At 53.8% G+C, this 18,166-nt stretch overlaps 1 pseudogene; it reads left to right on the forward strand.

Annotated features, from left to right (window-relative positions):
- Positions 1–267: 267 nt before the first annotated feature.
- On the forward strand, positions 268–18,166 carry LOC109757641 (uncharacterized; annotated as a pseudogene).

Below are 18,166 nucleotides of genomic sequence, written 5' to 3' on the forward strand. Positions count from 1 at the left end.
AGTTCATCTTGTCCTCATATAACCCTGCAAGATCAATTGAATCAAATTTCTTTGTCTTTATAAGTGTTTAGCAAAATTTTCTTACATGTTACTATGTGAGTCATACATAAGATATGGAGAATATTTAAATGTGCTTATCCATGCTACTAGAATGCTACCTACATTTTCCATTTAGTCAACTCGTTTTTTTTATAGCCTGTCATTTCTTTATCAACTCATATTATCTCTAACCTTTCATATATTGTGTTTTGTAGAGAATTCGCCATGATGCAAAGCCCGAGCAAATTGTCTGGCCCCTTTGTCTCTACTCCCTCTTATGTGTCGCGGCTCCAAGGTTGGACTGACCTTCCGGTTGACCTCTTGCATTCCATCGTTCCTCTGTTGGGATCATATGTCAACCTATTTGTGTTTGTTAGCACATGTAGTTCTTGGCGTGTTGCTTTCTTGTCATACCCATCCAAATCAACCTTATGCATGGTACTCCCGCCTCTCCTTGTCCAGCCCAATGTCCTTGACCTATCTCCCCATCTCCCTTCTAGCAATGGTCGCCATGAGCTACGCAATTGTAAGCTCATCCATCTAGCCAACCAGAACATATCCCTTTCACTACCAGAATAACTGCTTGCGCTGACAGCCTCATCTATGCCGACGGCCCCCGTCGGCATAGATGGACCTATGCCGACGGCCAAGGACAGGCCGTAGGCGTAGAAAAGCCGTCGGCATACATCCATCTATGCCGACGGGGCCGTCGGCATAGACGAGGCCGTCGGGACCGCTCGAGATACGCCTACGGGGCCGTCGGCATAGGCGCGGCTGTCGGCATAGCCCGGGCCCACCTACCCGGTCAGCGCTGACCGTTTGACGGCGTTGAAACTACGCCGACGGGAGGTAACGGCGGCCGTCGGCATATCTATGGCAGAGGTATGCCTACGGCATAGCCGTCGGCTTAGACCTGGCCCATGCCCCTCTGCCACGTCATCGATCCGTGTGCGCAAGGCCGTCGGCATATGTTTATTTAGTTTTATTTTTAATTTTGCTTTATACTATCTATGGCAAAGGTATGCCTACGGCATAGCCATCGGCATAGGCCCCTCTGCCATGTCATCGATTCGTGTGCCATGCCACGTCATCGATCCATGGGACTGCACCTCCGTGTGTGCACAGATATGCTGACGGCCTTGCCGTCGGCATACATTTATTTTACTTTATTTTTTTATTTTTACATTATTTTAGTTTTTGTTTTTGCATAAGATAATTATGCCTTATCTAAAAAAAACATACCCCGATGGTATATCGATTGCCCCCCGTTACGAACGTCGCTATCGCCATGTCACGGAGGGGGGAAACGGTCGACACGGAGGGAATTCTGGTTGGTGGGGGGATTCGGGGTGTAGCTATGTCACCGAAACATCGCACGGGTCCCGATGCATATGTGGAAGTGTTCAGGCATGCGTAGACGCCCGTCTTGGGGCTCCGCGGTGTGCCCCCCTGCACGCAAGGCAGTGCCGCCGTCACTTGGAGGGGGCCAAACCCCGGAGACGCGTTCCGCCTCTTCGGACATGCCACCACACCGTACGGCATGTATGAGGTCCCGGTGCGACGCTCGGGTGGCATTGCTACCCCCGTAGGCCCCCCGTCCCGCCTAACCCTATAGCGTTTGACCACGGGATCTAGCCCTTTGACTTTGCACGGACGGGCTTTGAGAAGTGGACCTATCCACCCCGTTGTGTTAGGTCAGCCCATAGGAACACTTTGGACCAACATCCGGGCCAGGCCCACAGTAAGATCCCCTCCGTGTAGACCCGACTCGTCCGTTTCCCCCCTCCAGGTGCCGGCGGCGGCGCCGTCCGTGAGGGGGGCACACCCCGGAGACGCGTGCCGCCTCTTCGGACATGCCACCACACCACCCCGCATGTATGAGGGCCCGGTGCGACGCTCGGGTGCCATTGCTACCCCTCCCCCCGGGCCCCCGTCCCGCCTAACCCTGTAGCGTTTGACCACGGGATCTAGCCCTTTGACTTTGCACGGACAGGCTTTGAGCAGTGGACCTATCCACCCGGTTGTGTTAGGTCAGCCCATAGGAACACTTTGGAGCAACATCCGGGCCAGACCCACAGCAAGATCCCCTCCGTGTAGACCCGACACGTCCGTTTCCCCCCTCGAGGTGCCGGCGGCGGCGCCGTCCGTGAGGGGGGGCGCACACACACGCGTGCCGGGCGTTTGCACCCGCCACAACACTTCCAAACTTGTGAGAGGCCGCCTACGCAAGATTTGGCGGCATGCGAGCCCCCGGAGGCCGCCGGCCACAGTCGTAGACACGCGAAGAGCAATCCGCGTAGAGGGAATTGTTCAGATACTACTCCATCACGAACAATTATGAAAAGTTACCATCAGTCCTACAGCACATGTGCCCACGTCGTGTAAAAAACATCGCGCTCCAAGTATTTAATAATATTCACGCCGCATCGTTACCGCAGAACGTCTACTACCGTGTCATCGCCGTTCGTGAGGGGGGGCACACCCGGAGACGTGTGCCGCCTCTTCGGACATGCCACCACACCACCCCGCATGTATGAGGGCCCGGTGCAACGCTCGGGTGGCATTGCTACCCCCCAGGGCCCCCGTCCCGCCTAACCCTGTAGCGTTTGACCACGGGATCTAGCCCTTTGACTTTGCACGGACGGGCTTTGAGCAGTGGACCTATCCACCCGGTTGTGTTAGGTCAGCTCATAGGAACACTTTGGAGCAACATCCGGGCCAGAACCACAACAAGATCCCCTCCGTGTAGACCCGACGCGTCCGTTTCCCCCCTCCAGGTGCCGGCGGCGGTGCCGTCCGTGAGGGGGGCACACCCCGGAGACGCGTGCCCGGCGTTTGCACCCGCCACAACACTTCCAAACTTGTGAGAGGCCGCCTACGCAAGATTTGGCGGCATGCTAGCCCCCAGAGGCCGCCGGCCACAGTCGCAGACACGTGAAGAGCAATACGCGTAGAGGGAATTGTTCAGATACTACTCCATCACGAACAATTATGAAAAATTACCATCAGTCCTACAACACATGTGCCGACGTCGTGTAAAAACTCATGATTTTATCGCGTTCTGAGTATTTAATAATATTCATGCCGCATCGTTACCGCAGAACGTCTACTACCGTGTCATCGCCGTCCGTGAGGGGTGGCACACCCTGGAGACGCGTGCCGCCTCTTCGGACATGCCACCACACCACCCCGCATGTATGAGGGCCCGGTGCGACGCTCGGGTGGCATTGCTACCCCCCCCCCCCCCCCCCCAGGGCCCCCGTCCCGCCTAACCCTAAAGCGTTTGACCACGGGATCTAGCCCTTTGACTTTGCACGGACGGGCTTTGAGCAGTGGACCTATCCACCCGGTTGTGTTAGGTCAGCCCATAGGAACACTTTGGAGCAACATCCGGGCTAGACCCACAACAAGATCCCCTCCGTGTAGACCCGACGCGTCCGTTTCCCCCCTCCAGATGCCGGCGGCGGCGCCGTCCATGGGGGGGGCACACCCCGGAGACGCATGCCGGGCGTTTGCACCCGCCACAACACTTCCAGACTTGTGAGAGGCCGCCTACGCAAGATTTGGCGGCATGCTAGCCCCCGGAGGCCGCCGGCCACAGTCGTAGACACGCGAAGAGCAATCCGCGTAGAGGGAATTGTTCAGATACTACTCCATCACGAACAATTATGAAAAGTTACCATCAGTCCTATAGCACATGTGCCCACGTCATGTAAAAAACTCATGATTTTATCGCGCTCCGAGTATTTAATAATATTCACGCCGCATCGTTACCGCAGAACGTCTACAACCGTGTCATCGCCGTTCGTGAGGGGGGCACACCCCGGAGACGTGTGCCGCCTGTTCGGACATGCCACCACACCACCCCGCATGTATGAGGGACCGGTGCGACGCTCGGGTGGCATTGCTACCCCCCAGGGCCCCCGTCCCGCCTAACCCTGTAGTGTTTGACCACGGGATCTAGCCCTTTGACTTTGCACGGACGGGCTTTGAGCAGTGGACCTATCCACCCGGTTGTGTTAGGTCAGCTCATAGGAACACTTTGGAGCAACATCCGGGCTAGACCCACAGTAAGATCCCCTCCGTGTAGACCCGACGCGTCCGTTTCCCCCCTCCAGGTGCCGGCGGCGGCGCCGTCCGTGAGGGGGGGGGCACACCCCGGAGACGCGTGCCGGGCGTTTGCACCCGCCACAACACTTCCAGACTTGTGAGAGGCCGCCTACGCTAGATTTGGCGGCATGCTAACCCCCGGAGGCCGCCGACCACAGTCGTAGACACGCGAAGAGCAATCCGCGTAGATGGAATTGTTCAGATACTACTCCATCACGAACAATTATGAAAAATTACCATTAGTCCTACAGCACACGTGCCCACGTCGTGTAAAACTCATGATTTTATCGCGCTCCGAGTATTTAATAATATTCACGCCGCATCGTTACTGCAGAACGTCTACTACAGTGTCATCGCCGTTCGTGAGGGGGGGCACATCCCGGAGAGGCGTGCCGCCTCTTCGGACATGCCACCACCCCACCCCGCATGTATGAGGGCCCGGTGCGACGCTCGGGTGGCATTGCTACCCATTCCCCCCAGGCCCGCCTAACCCTGTAGCGTTTGACCACGGGATCAAGCACTTTGACTTTGCACGGACGGGCTTTGAGCAGTGGACCTATCCACCCGGTTGTGGTAGGTCAGCCCATAGGAACACTTTGGAGAAACATCCGGGCCAGACCCACAGCAAGAACCCCTCCGTGTAGACGCGACGCGTCCGTTTCCCCCCTCCAGGTGCCGGCGGCGGTGCCGTCCGTGAGGGGGGGGGGCACACCCCGGAGACGCGTGTCGGGCGTTGCACCCGCCACAACACTTCCAGACTTGTGAGAGGCCGCCTACGCAAGATATGGCGGCATGCTAGCCCCCGGAGGCCGCCGACCACAGTCGTAGACACACGAAGAGCAATCCGCGTAGAGGGAATTGTTCAGATACTACTCCATCACGAACAATATGAAAAATTACCATTAGTCCTACAGCACACGTGCCCACGTCGTGTAAAACTCATGATTTTATCGCGCTCCAAGTATTTAATAATATTCACGCCGCATCGTTACCGCAGAACGTCTACTACCGTGTCATCGCCGTTCGTGAGGGGGGGCACACCCGGAGACGTGTGCCGCCTCTTCGGACATGCCACCACACCACCCCGCATGTATGAGGGCCCGGTGCAACGCTCGGGTGGCATTGCTACCCCCCAGGGCCCCCGTCCCGCCTAACCCGGTAGCGTTTGACCACGGGATCTAGCCCTTTGACTTTGCACGGACGGGCTTTGAGCAGTGGACCTATCCACCCGGTTGTGTTAGGTCAGCCCATAGGAACACTTTGGAGCAACATCCGGGCCAGACCCACAGCAAGATACCCTCCGTGTAGACCCGACGCGTCCGTTTCCCCCCTCCAGGTGCCGGCGGCGGTGCCGTCCGTGAGGGGGGCACACCCCGGAGACGCGTGCCGGGCGTTTGCACCCGCCACAACACTTCCAAACTTGTGAGAGGCCGCCTACGCAAGATTTGGCGGCATGCTAGCCCCCATAGGCCGCCGGCCACAGTCGCAGACACGCGAAGAGCAATACGTGTATTGGGAATTGTTCTGATACTACTCCATCACGAACAATTATGAAAAATTACCATCAGTCCTACAACACATGTGCCGACGTCGTGTAAAAAACTCATGATTTTATCGCGCTCCGAGTATTTAATAATATTCATGCCGCATCGTTACCGCAGAACGTCTACTACCGTGTCATCGCCGTCCGTGAGGGGTGGCACACCCTAGAGACGCGTGCCGCCTCTTCGGACATGCCACCACACCACCCCGCATGTATGAGGGCCCGGTGCGACGCTCGGGTGGCATTGCTAACCCCCCCCAGGGCCCCCGTCCCGCCTAACCCTATAGCGTTTGACCACGGGATCTAGCCCTTTGACTTTGCACGGACGGGCTTTGAGCAGTGGACCTATCCACCCGGTTGTGTTAGGTCAGCCCATAGGAACACTTTGGAGCAACATCCGGGCCAGACCCACAGCAAGATCCCCTCCGTGTAGACCCGACGCGTCCGTTTCGCCCCTCCAGGTGCCGGCGGCGGCGCCGTCCGTGAGGGGGGGGCACACCCCGGAGACGCGTGTCGGGCGTTTGCACCCGCCACAACACTTCCAGACTTGTGAGAGGCCGCCTACGCTAGATTTGGCGGCATGCTAGCCCCCGGAGGCCGCCGACCACAGTCGTAGACACGCGAAGAGCAATCCTCGTAGATGGAATTGTTCAGATACTACTCCATCACGAACAATTATGAAAAATTACCATTTGTCCTACAGCACACGTGCCCACGTCATGTAAAAAACTCATGATTTCATCGCGCTCCGAGTATTTAATAATATTCACGCTGCATCGTTACCGCAGAACGTCTACTACCGTGTCATCGCCGTTCGTGAGGGGGGGCACACCCCGGAGACGCGTGCCGCCTCTTCGGACATGCCACCACACCACCCCGCATGTATGAGGGCCCGGTGCGACGCTCGGGTGGCATTGCTACCCCCTAGGGCCCCCGTCCCGCCTAACCCTCTAGCGTTTGACCACGGGATCTAGCCCTTTGACTTTGCACGGACGGGCGTTGAGCAGTGGACCTATCCACCCGGTTGTGCTAGGTCAGCCCATAGGAACACTTTGGAGCAACATCCGGGCCAGACCCACAGCAAGATCCCCTCCGTGTAGACCCGACGTGTCCGTTTCCCCCCTACAGGTGCCGGCGGCGGCGCCGTCCGTGACGGGGGGGGCACACCCCGGAGACTTATGCCGGGCGTTTGCACCCGCCACAACACTTCCAGACTTGTGAGAGGCCGCCTACACAAGATTTGGCGGCATGATAGCCCCCGGAGGCCGCCGGCCACAGTCGTAGACACGCGAAGAGCAATCCGCGTAGAGGGAATTGTTCTGATACTACTCCATGATGAACATATATGAAAAATTACCATCAGTCCTACAGCACATGTGCCCACGTCGTGTAAAACTCATGATTTTATCGCGCTCCGAGTATTTAATAATATTCACGCCGCATCGTTACCGCAGAACGTCTACTACAGTGTCATCGCCGTTCGTGAGGGGGGCACATCCCGGAGAGGCCTGCCGCCTCTTCGGACATGCCACCACACCACCCCGCATGTATGAGGGCCCGGTGCGATGCTCGGGTGGCATTGCTACCCATTCCCTCCAGGCCCGCCTAACCCTGTAGCGTTTGACCACGGGATCTAGCCCTTTGACTTTGCACGGACGGGCTTTGAGCAGTGGACCTATCCACCCGGTTGTGGTAGGTCAGCCCATAGGAACACTTTGGAGCAACATCCGGGCCAGACCCACAGCAAGATCCCCTCCGTGTAGACCCAACGCGTCCGTTTCCCCCCTGAAGGTGCCGGCGGCGGCGCCGTCCGTGAGGGGGGGGGGGGCACACCCCGGAGACACGTGCCGGGCGTTTGCACCCGCCACAACATTTCCATACTTGTGAGAGGCCGCCTACGCAAGATTTGGCGGCATGCTAGCCCCCGGAGGCCGCCGGCCACAGTCGTAGACACGCGAAGAGCAATCCGCGTAGAGGGAATTGTTCAGATACTACTCCATCGCGAACAATTATGAAAAATTACCATCAGTCCTATAGCACATGTGCCCACGTCGTGTAAAAAACTCATGATTTTATCGCGCTCCGAGTATTTAATAATATTCATGCCGCATCGTTACCGCATAACGTCTACTACCGTGTCAACGCCGCTCGTGAGGGGGGCACACCCCGGAGACGTGTGCCGCCTCTTCGGACATGCCACCATACCACCACGCATGTATGAGGGCCCGGTGCGACGCTCGGGTGGCATTGCTACCCCCCAGGGCCCCCGTCCCGCCTAACCCTGTAGTGTTTGACCACGGGATCTAGCCCTTTGACTTTGCACGGACGGGCTTGGAGAAGTGGACCTATCCACCCGGTTGTGGTAGGTCAGCCCATAGGAACACTTTGGAGCAACATCCGGGCCAGACCCACAGCAAGATCCCCTCCGTGTAGACCCGACGCGTCCGTTTCCCCCCTGCAGGTGCGGGCGGCGGCGCCGTCCGTGAGGGCGGGGGCACACCCCAGAGACGCATGCCGGGCGTTTGCAACCGCCACAACACTTCCAGACTTGTGATAGGCCGCCTACGCATGATTTGGCGGCATTGCTACCCCCCTGGGCCCCCGTCCCGCCGTGTAGACCTCACGGGCGTCGCTGCCGCCATGTCTCGGAGGGGGGAAACGGCCACCACAGCTTACACACGACAAACTGACAAAAAGTAATAATTTAATTTATAAAAAACACCGGCATCCATGATGGAAAATGGACTATCACGGTGAAACCTTCAGACCCGGGCACCGGGCTGGTAACTCAACATTTCACCGCAATTGTCCATTTTCTTAATAGAAGTCTAATGAATACCGGAGCTCACGTCGTATGGATTTAGCCAACTATTTAAACAGGTCATGTTGCTTGTCTTTGGGCCAGGTGGGACTATTTTTTACATTGTGCTGAGAGTCACACATATGCCGCAAAAAAAGGAAAGTATCTATGCCGACGGCTTAGCCGTCAGCATAGCAGCGCACACGGCCACGGATCGATGACGTGGCAAAGGGCCAGGCCTATGCCGACAGCCAGGCCGTCGGCATAGGTTGACCTTATCCTCTGCGGTTCGCCCCCGACCACCCATTCCCCATCTCCCCCTTTCCCCCGACCCACACCCGCGCCGCCGCCCACCACCTCCGCCGCCCGCCCTGAGCAGGCCACGGGCGGCCCCGAGCCCGCCGCCGCCCGCGCCGCCCCGCCCCGAGCCCGCCGCCGCCCGCGCCTCCCCGCCCCGACCCCGCGCCGCCCCGCCCCGAGCCCTCCGCCGCCCGCGCCGCCCCGCCCCGAACCCGCGCCGCCCCTCCCCGACCCCGCGCCGGCCGCCCGCACCGACCTTGCGCCGCCCCGCCTCGACCCCGCGCCGCCCCTCCCCGACCCCGCGCCTGCCGCCCCGCCCCGACCTCGTGCCGGCCGCCCCGCCCCGACCCCGCGCCTCCCCGCCCCAACTCCGGCCGGCCCTCTCGAAGGTGAAAATTTTATGTATTTTTTAGTGTTTTTAGTAATTTTGTAGCTAGTTAGATAGATAGTTAGATAGGTATTTAGGTAGGTATTTGGATAGGTATTTAGATAGTTAGATACATAGTTAGATAGATAGTTAGATAGATAGTGAGATAGGTAGTAAAAAAATTTGGTTAGATGAGATGCTATATGTTGCATATCTTGAAAAAAAATTGGTTCGATGAGATGAATCAATGATTATGACGAATAGGTGATAATTATGATGATGAATATGTGATGACGATGATGAATATATTGTTAATGTTGTTAGTTTTTTTGCCTACATGATGCAAAAATAAATGAATGCATGTTTAAATGTTTTAAATATGCTCTATGAGTTGTGATGTTCTAATTTTTTGTAGCGATGGAATTTGCAGGCTTTGTGGTTTCGCATTTCATCGGAGTGACCGTTGTCTGACGCGTTGGCCCCCCTGAGCATCCCTCTGCTGTTCGACTACTTCCTCTACAGCCGAGGGTGAGCTACAAGTCCATCTCCTCCATTTTTTCATATCACTAGATTCCATTCTCAAGTCAACTGGCGTAACCTAGGCGTCTCCCGTCCGAAAGGGTTGCATCGATAAATATGCATTCAATTGCATATTTATCACCGCAGCTCTTTCGGATTGTCCAGCGTTTTCCAAGGACAGCCCGAGGATGTGTAGATTGGGTATGTTCTCCATGCTCTACCCCGTTCCGAGAAAGGATTTCGGTGGCGCCTCCCCATTGTTCTCCGGAGCACATTCTCTCGGCTATTTGCCGAGACGTGTATCTGGAGAACAGCGGGGAGGTGCTGCCGAAATTTTGTCTCAGAACGGGGTAGAATGGAGAATGTACTCAATCTACACATCCTCGGGTGGAATTAGGACCCATCTTTACCTATTAGAGATGTAGGTGGATTCAACGCGGTAGAAACTGAAAATTTGATGTGATTAATTTAAGTGAATCTTTAATTATGTTGTGTGGCTTGCAAAAAATCAGAGGATGGCAGATAATCAGTGGATGTACAGTGGTTTTATCCGTCGGAATCGAGTAACATCAGAGTGGACCGCGAAAACCGATGTGTATTTGAAGGAGATATTCTGTCGTCCAATGAGAATTATCCCACCATGCCCCTGTGCGACATGTGCCAGACGTCACCGTAGAAATCAGACGGACATGAGTGAGCACCTTCGCACGCACGGATATATGCCGAACTTTGACATGCCGTCGATAAACATAGCCGAGCAGGACCGTGGTAGAGAGGAGGTGATGCGACAACGCATCGATGGATATGAGGACGACGGGGTCAGGGACATGCTAGATGATGTCATTGTTGCAGAAACGGCAAATGCGACACCTTCAGAGAATGAACCGGAGGAGCCGGAGGCAACCGCAAAGGCCTTCTTGGAGGTCTTGGCCTTGTCGAAGAAACCTCTTTATGCGGGTGCGAAAATATCTCAGCTGGATGCCATCTCGCAACTGATTGCAGTCAAGGCTGAGTACGGCTGTAGCCAGAAATGCTTCGAAGCATTCCTGGGTGTATGGGCTAACAGCCTCCCTGAGGGTCATGAACTGCCGAAAAGCATGTACGATACAAAGAAAATCATGAAGGCACTCTCTATGGATTATTAGAAAATAGATGTTTGCTCGAAGAATTGCCTTTTGTTTAGGCACGAGTATGCGGATGACAAGTACTGTAGGAAGTGCGGTTCGTCTCAGTACATTGAGGTGGTCGGTGAGGATGGTGAGAAAAAGCAGCTAACCATCCCCGTTAAGGTTCTTCGGTATCTTGATTTTATAAAAAGACTGCAGCGCCTTTTCATCACGAAGGAGTCTGCCAAAATGATGAAGTGGCACAAGGAAGGTATAAGGTACAATCCAAAAAAATCGTACATCCATCGGAAGGGGAAGCATGGAAGTCGTTCGATGAAGAATACCCCGAGGAAGCAGCCGAGGCTGGGAATGTCAGAATAGCCATATCAGGTGATGGGTTGAATCCATATGGTATGTCGTCCAATCCATACAGCTGCTGGCCCGTGTTTGTAATTCCGCTCAATCTTCCTCCCGCTGCCCTAATGCAACAGAAGACCATGTTCTTGTCGCTCATCATTCCGGGGCCTGAATACCCGGGGAAGCAATTGGGTGTGTTTATGCGGCCGCTGGTGGATGCTTTGCACCATTCTTGGTACTTTCCGAGGTTGACATACGACCGGGATCTGTAGAGAAATTTCTTGATGAAAGTTTGGTTGCACTATTGCATGCATGACTTTCCCAGCTATGCTCTATTCTGCGGATGGTGTACAAGTGGGAAGATGCCATGCCCAGTGTGCATGCAGGCTCTGCGAATGATTTGGCTGAGTAAGGGTGGCAAGTATGTAGCCTTTTACCTGCATCGACAGTTCCTCCCTCCAGACCATCCAGACAGGGAAGACAAGAAGAACTTCATGAAAGGCCGGGTTGTTCATGAAGTAACTGAGATTCCAACATTTTCGGGGGCAGATGTTCTTGCTCAGCTAAAAGCTCTCAAGCCTAAAGTCAAAGGCAAAGCCAAAGCCAAAGGCATCAAGGGATATGGTGAGACGCACAACTGGACTCACATTACGCCCTTCTCGCAGCTTCCCTATTTCAAGGACCTCAAACTTCCTTACAATATTGATGTGATGCACATCGAAAAGAATGTGGCAGAGTCCCTTTTCCACACGATCCTCAACATTCCTGATAAGATGAAGGATAACGTTAAAGCTAGAGCCGATCAACAGAGAATTTGTGATAGACCACGCCTGAACATGAAGCCTCCCACAGGCGGTCGAAAAAACTGGTTCAAGCCAGATGTTGACTTTGTCCTTAAACCGCCAGAAAAAAGGAAGTACTTATCTAGCTGAAACATCGAATATAAGTAAGGGAGTCAATCTTTCAACGGGCAAAGTGACCGGCCTGAAGAGTCATGACTACCATGTATGGATTGAGCGGATAATGCCGGTGATGGTTCGAGGCTATGTCCCCGAGCATGTCTGGCGAGTGCTTGCCGAGCTTAGCCATTTCTTCTGCACGCTCTGTGCTAAAGAAGTAAGTAAAGAGGTGATTGAAAAATTGCATAAGAAGGCACCGGAGTTGATAGTCAAGCTAGAGAAGATCTTTCCGCCAGGCTTCTTTACTCCGATGACACATCTCATTCTGCACCTCGCGAACGAGGTATTGTTGGGGGGGGGGGGGCTGTGCAGAATCGCTGGCAGTACGGCCCTGAGAGACAGAACAAGCATCTCCGACGGAAATGTGGAAACAAAGCTAAGATTGAAGCTTCCATAGCTGAGGCAGTTATCCTAGAGGAGGTGTCAGACCTCAGGACATCATACTATCTAGACCACGTTCCCATCTGCATAACAAGGTGCCTCAATACAATATAGAAGAGCCCAAGTATCAACCCAGGCTCTATCTATTCAACGCGCAAGGTGGGAGGGCTGGGGCCTCGAAATCTTATAACATGCCACGACAAGAGTGGGAGGACCTCATGTTCTATATCTTGCACAACATCAAGGAGGTTGAGGAAGTGTGGATGAGGTAATACCACTACACCAGTCCTTTATGTCTTCCACATCATCATGTTCCATGTTCACTTAGTCCCGATCTAACACCGCTTTTCTTTTTTTAGTGATTTCGTTCAAGAGGAATGGACGGGAATGAATCCTCCTACTGAGGCGTAAACCCTGGACGTAAAAATTTTGTTGCTTGGTTCATGGAGAAAGTAATTTTCCACACTCCCCTATTAAATACCTAGTTCAACATTTATTAGTTAACCGAACTAATGCACGGAGCAATTTCAATTATACTTGTAGGGAAAAGATCCAAACATATCTATGGATGATGAATTGAGATGGGTTTCCATGGGTTTTGACCCTGCCGTCATGACATGTAAAAAGTATGATGTGAATGGGCATCGCGTCCATACAGAGGAGCACCAAAATAGCCGGCCCGATCCCAAAACTATAAATACCGGAGTGTACACCCCGGGTCAAAATTCAGTAGACTACTACGGAAGGGTACAAAATATATACGAGGTTAAATTCCGCCAGGGGCGTGAGACCCTAAGTCTGCCTGTGTTCAAATGCCGATGGTTCGATCCGCGGGAGGGGGTAAAACATACGCCTTCCATTGGTTTGGTCGAAGTTAAACCATCAACCGTCTATGTCGGAGCCGATCTCTTCATTGCGGCTACCCAAGCTACACAAGTATATTACCTGCCTTACCCATGCCAGAAAGAGTATCTAAAGGGTTGGGAAGTTGTGTTCAAGGTGTCGCCACATGGTATGCTACCGGACCCGAATGAAGACGATTACTACAACATTAACCCCATGACATACGAGGGAGTGTTCTATCAAGAGCAACCTGATGATGATGATGATGATGTGGTTAGAAACGATGACGCTAGACCATTGGGTGATGATGATGTGGATCCAAACGTCGACGATGCACGGAATGATGGTGAGACCATTGTCAATGAAAATGACATACTTATGCTAGAAAAGTTAAACGAAGACGCTGACGACGAGGAAGAGCCTCCACCTCCGTCAAACAACGAAGATGATATGATTGATAGTGATGATGAGACGGACCGAGAAAGAGGTTACAACAGTGATGATTCATATGGGTTCTAGCAGATGTACGTTTCAAGTCTTTTTTTCTATAGTTTAGGAATATGCCTTTTTATGCATTTTTATTAATGTGTTTATTATCATGCCTTTTCCTTCATTTCATTAATTTACTTATTGCTTATTCTCTTTTCAATGCAGGTTCGTGGAACATGGGCAAGGGGAAGGCCGACGGCGTGGGTTTCCTACGCAAGGTCGTCGGCCTACCTAGTCGGAGTGGTCGAGCACGTAATTGTCCCCCATGGCTACTTGACGATGAATCCTCACAGGGAGGTCAAGGGAGAGGTGCCCCTAGAGGAGGAGGGGCGGGGGGAGAGCCTCTAGAGGGCGAGGTGGTGGGAGGAGGGCCACTACAAGGGGTCGCGGCCAGAAAGAGTACACCCTCACCGACTTAGGGGTGTTGTCTTCAAGGCCCTCCTCTAGTGAGGTACCCTCCTCTAGTGAGGTACCCTCTGGCGAGGAGGAGGACGAGGAGGAGGAGGAGGAGGTTCGGGATGGGGCCGAGGAGGAGGTGGAGTAGGAGGCAGGCGAGGAGGAGGAGGACGAGGAGGAGGAGGAGGAGGTTGGGGAGGGGGAGGCAGGCGAGGAGGAGGGTGGTGGCGGGGATGATGGTGGTGACGGGAAGGGGGTTGACAACAAGGGATGGCTGCGTGGTAACGCAAAGCTACCAAAGCAGGTTCCTGCTACTGAGGAGCAGAAGTGGCTCATTGAGCCCACGGGGAAAGAGTAAGTGCCACTTTATAATAATTTCATTATTTTGCTTGTCACATGCTTATTCCGGTTGTTATTTATTTTGCTTGTCACATGCTAATAGTTCATTCTTTTGCAGCAACTGGATATATTCTAAAGGGGTCCGTATTCCCAACGGCCTCATCATCGTCTTGCTGAAGTTATACTGGTCGGGGTTGTACTGTACGGATCGAATCAGGCACCCGGACCGTCGGGTTTTGGCCACGTGCTGGGACCACTGGGAAGCGGCCCTCCACGCGGACCATGAGACCCATGCCAAGGCCGTGATCACTATTTTCTGGGTGAGTTCTCTTCGGAAGCACAAGTCCATTCTAGTTTCATGAATGATTTAACTCATGGCTTCTTCCATTCTTGTTTCATGCATGATTGTAGAAATTCTATCGAGTTCTTCCGGAGCACAGGGCCAGAGTGGACCAGATCGTGCTGCGCCAATGCAAAACGAAGGCCCGCCAGATGCAGTACGAGGTGCGCTATGTGGCTATCTCGACATACTACCACGACTATCTTGGTGTGAAGATGACCAAGGAAGAAGCGCGGAGGATGGGCATTACCTTGGAGAGGGACGAGTTCTTGGCGGTAAGTATAAAAGATTTTTCATTATGCTTTCATTACCTTGTCGTACATTTCACCATTTCGTGTTGACATACCATTATGCTTTTATTATGTAGGTGTGTCCAAATTGGTGTTATGGAAAAGACGAGTCCTGGGCGGCATTGGTGGATCTTTGGTGTGATGAGGCTGGAGCCTGGGCGGCTATGAGAATCAAAAACAAGGCTAACCGAGGGAAGGAGGGAGTACATGCTCAGGGAAACCGAAACCACTATCTCCAGAAGGCAGTTAATGTATGACTAACCCCATTAAACATTCTTCTTCTTCTATTTACCATCACTTTCTTATGTATGACTAACCTCTGTTTGGTGGTGCGGGAGGAGAAACTGAAGCGGCCGCTCTCAGACATGCAGGCGTGGGAGATCGCCCATACGCGGAAGGACCCCAAGCCTGGCGAGCCCAAGTACTACGGCAAGAAGACCGCGGGGAGGAAGAAGGCCTATTCCGAAGGGTATTTAAAGTTACATCCTGACACACCTGACCCCATTGCGGCGGATCTGGACGAGAGGGTGGTGGTGGGCATGGGGCCCAAGGAGCATGGTCGGGAGGCGGTTCTCGGTGCTGTGATCACTCCTACTATCTCCTACACACAGCTCCATCGGATCGACCCGAGCCTGAGCCAGCGCACGAGCCAGCCAGTGACCAGTGCACAGTCACAGTCCCTCTTTCAGGAGCAACAATCTGTAAGTATTTTCCCTGTTATCTTCATTGCTCACTTTATTTTCCGCATTTAGTAGTTTTATGAGTTCCATCATATCATACCGTAGGCCTACCTGGAGTACACACGCCAGGAGACCATGGCGTGGCATGAGAGGCTTTATGAACACCAGGTGCAGAGGGATCGCCAGATGCAGCAGGCTTTTCAGGAAATGGCGGCCCGCAGGTGTCCTCAGTTGCAGCCAGCACAATGTCCTCCAGCACAACCAGTGCTGCTGACCTTTGAGGAGTTTGTGGCACCGAACGCTGGCCCTTCGCCGGTTAGTTCATCCCCAATCTATTCACCCAAAGCATGTCATGCCTTTCAACACAGTCATATATCCCGTTAATATGTCTTTTCAACATCCAGGGAACAGGTGGATCTACCGTTGGCGGTGGTCTTGGCAGCACTCCGAAGACACGGAGCCCGACCACTCCGATCCACGGAGGCGGAGGCGGAGGTGGAGGCGGTCTTGGCGGTAGCGCTGCCGCTAGCAGTGACGACCTGGGCTTCGGCGGTCTTGGCGGTGACAACCTCCGCGGTGCTCGACGTCCTGGCGCTTAAGCCTTTTGGTCACATTGTGGCGGTCTTGGTGGTGATGATACTTATATGCTAGTGATGTTTCTTATTGTTGTTTGTGAGATTCTTATATGCTTTGGTGGTGATGATACTTATATGTTTATGCTTTGCCATGCTTCTTATGATGTGTGATGATGAATTTGTTGTGTGATGCTGCTCCTTATTGTTATGTGATGCATATATTGCTGTATGATCCTTATATATGCTGTATATATTCAAATGAATTGAGCTGAAACAAAACAGAAAAAAGAAAAAAAAAAGCAGACAGAAAGCCGTCGGCATAGAGCTGGCGTGAGCTCCCAGTGGCTGACACGTGGCAGGTCTATGCCGACGGCCTAGCCGTCGGCACAGTTTCAAACTACGGCATAGCCCTGCCCCAGGAGAGCCCAGTTGCTGCCACGTGGCAGGCCTATGCCGACGGCCTGGCCGTCGGCTTAGTTTGAAACTGTGCCGACGGCTAGGCCGTCCGTATAGACCTGCCCCAGGGGTGACGCCTGCTCGCCACGTGGCAGGCCTATGCCGACGGCCTAGCCGTCGGCATAGTTTCAAACTAAGCCGACGGCCAGGCCGTCGGCATAGGCCTGCCACGTGGCGAGCAGCGTTGGTCAGCACTTGACGGCGGCCGCCGTTAGGAGGTAACGTTGCCGACGGCTAGGGCCGTCGGCATAGATGTACGAACACCGTCGGGATAGGTCCTATGCCGACGGCCACCCGGGCTACGCCGACGGATATGTTGCCGACGGCCCTATGCCGACGGGGGCCGTCGGCATAGGCCTGTCCCGACGGCCAGTCAGGGCTATGCCGACGGCCCTGGTCGCCGGCATAGGGTGCGATTCCGGTAGTGTTTGCTGCCAGATTCCTCGAAAAACTTTTGAGAACATGTGGTTTGTTGGCTCTTCCTATGGGCATCTCATCTGCTGCCTCAAAGGGAATTTTTTATTGTTGATGTGTTCACGGGTGCCGAATTTTCACCTCCATCTCTTCCATTGAATTGCGGGTTTGAGTTCTTCTACTACTATGGCACCCTGACAGCGCCCCCTGCATCACCGAACTGCCATCTACTAGTCAGCACCCATTGCTCCCTGTTTGATTGGCCCTTTGGAAGTGACTCTTGGTGTCAACTCAAGCTTACGTATTCACAACGCATAGATCAGATTGTGGAATTCGACGGTCAGTTCATCGCACTGGATTGCCATTGGAGGGTCAACATTCTGAAGTTGGCCCCCCAGCTTGGCCTGGAGCAGATAACAACCAGCAGCTTGTGGGACGGCATGGCCAAATGCCCACAAAGCCCATGGCTAGTGGTCTGTGGTGACGTGCTTCTCATTGTTGGCGATTATGCTAGCTTGTTGTCATCTAAAGCACCAGTCCTATATAAACCATACCGTCTTGATATGTCGACCAGACCTGCAAAATGGGTGGAGGTGAAGAAGCTGGACAACTGGGCACTCTTTGTAGGGCGTGATTTCAGGAGCCCGTCGTTTTCTTGCTCGAGCCCGGAACAATGGGGAGGGTGGAGTAACCGGCTATACTACGCCCATAACTTTCAGCCTTTGACCATACATGGGTTGGGTGACGATGCAGAGGCTGTGTGGGATCCTTCCAATGACCCCAATCTTTTCTATGGGAGGAAGAGGTACAAGAAGGTGCAGGCCTTCTGGGTGTATCCGAGCATGTTCAGTTCCGATGGCTAG

Source organism: Aegilops tauschii, chromosome 7 (assembly GCF_002575655.3).
Source record: "Aegilops tauschii subsp. strangulata cultivar AL8/78 chromosome 7, Aet v6.0, whole genome shotgun sequence".
NCBI lineage: Eukaryota > Viridiplantae > Streptophyta > Magnoliopsida > Poales > Poaceae > Aegilops > Aegilops tauschii.